A 1,832-nucleotide genomic window follows, 5' to 3' on the forward strand; every position below is an offset into this window, starting at 1 on the left:
TGTAACACCCCGACCTCTAATTACATTATTAAAGCATAATTAGCAGCGGAATTAACCTAATTGGTCGGGGCATTACCTGCCGTAACTCCCTCTTGGGAATTACAAGGCAACCTTCAATCATAAGATATTAAATCCCAAAAAAATCAATATAATAATCTTTTATATTACCAAAATAAAGGTACATAAATTACTAAAAGTCTGTAATTAAACTATTAAAACTTAAGGCATAAACTAGGTGGGAATTATTAAAGTGAAATCCTCGCCACTACTCGTTCCCATCGATCCCAGCGGTACCTAAAACAGAAAACAAAATAACGGTGAGCCGAAGACTCAGTAACGAACTATTCTAGCAACGTAAATTCATTTCAATTCGTTTTATTTAATAACACAGGGAGAATAGAATAATGTAAAACATTTTATAAAGTCCTTTATTTAATTCATTTTCAACTTTAGGGTGCACATGCTAGTCGCGGCAAGTATGACATGGTGGAACGTCTTCCACGATGGACCGCTGTCCATAAACATGGGGCCTTGGCCCGAAAACATGAGAGCCTTGGCTCAATGGGCGGATGCCCCATGGGTACATGCATGACCGAGAATCGTAACCTGTGAACATATACTGCCAAACGGACTAGGAATTTCACTTTCATTTATCATGTTTCGTTTAATTTTACATTTTAGTCTTTTTACTTCAGTTGAAGTAACATAATTCCTTTGGATCATAAGATCAAACATCCTTTCTTTCCTGGTTTCTTATAACCAGCATTTTATAAGAAATTCAATCAATCATCATAGCATTTTATAATCAATCATAAAATAAGGAATAATTCCATCAAATCATATTATAATAAATTATTCAATAAAATCATATTTCATTTCCCGCAATTCATAAAACATGTCAAAACATTCATTTGATAAATCAATCATATGTTGTAATTTCATAATCACATTTATAAGGGAATTGCGGGTACTAGCAATAGCCGTTACCTCACTTCCGCGATTTGCTAAGGGTTTTCGTTGGTTCGTTCGTCCTGAGCTCCGAGTCCAATTTCTTTCAAAATAATAAATCATTGAATTAGTACTAGATCGATAATAATTTAAAATCAATATTTTATAAAATTATAAATTTTATAAGTAGCGAATTTATAAATAACGAATTTTAATATAATTTCGAAATTTGATGAAATATTATTAATCTAATTTTCAATCAAAATATATATATATATATATATATATATATATATATATATGTATATATATTTATTTTATAAATTGTTTGTCATGAATATTATTTAAATTCCATTTTTGTTAAATGAAACTAGTAATTTCCTTTATTAAAATTGATAATTAAACCTGAAAAATAATAAATAATTTTATTAGTAAATATTTATATCATAGAAATAAATTAAAACATGAAACTAATAATTTAGGAAAATCTGAAATCATGAGTTGGTTTCTTACCCAAGGCCCAAATTAATTTGGCCCAATTGATTTTGTGGGTTTGAGGGAGGATAAGAGTCAGGTTTCACAAAGAAACTGATTCCCCTTTTTTTTTTTGAATAGCGCACGAACAGGGCAAGGGGAGGGGATGAAACAGGGGAGGCGGAGCAAGGAGGGCACGAGGAGGAAGGAGGAAAGGGGGCGGCTGGGCGACGCGGTCTGACGCGACGGTGATGGTGGGCGGTGGTTCGCGGCGGAGCAGTTAAGGGGATGGGGGTGGTGATTTGCGAAACAGGGGAGGGGGAAGGGAGCGAACGGGGAGGAGGAGAAAGAGGAGGGAGGTGGCTGGGTGGCTCGGTGGTTTGGCGCGGTTGCTAGTGGTTATCGGAGGG

At 34.9% G+C, this 1,832-nt stretch overlaps 1 long non-coding RNA gene across 1 annotated transcript; it reads right to left on the reverse strand.

The window, feature by feature from the left end:
- Window positions 1-143: 143 nt before the first annotated feature.
- LOC130469363 (uncharacterized) lies at window positions 144-1,078 on the reverse strand. Its single transcript, XR_008929858.1, has 2 exons — window positions 988-1,078; window positions 144-294 (listed from the first exon to the last, which is right to left on the reverse strand). It is a non-coding gene; the product is annotated as an uncharacterized lncRNA (long non-coding RNA).
- Window positions 1,079-1,832: the final 754 nt, after the last annotated feature.

This window comes from Spinacia oleracea, chromosome 3, assembly GCF_020520425.1.
Source record: "Spinacia oleracea cultivar Varoflay chromosome 3, BTI_SOV_V1, whole genome shotgun sequence".
Taxonomy (NCBI): Eukaryota; Viridiplantae; Streptophyta; class Magnoliopsida; order Caryophyllales; family Amaranthaceae; genus Spinacia; species Spinacia oleracea.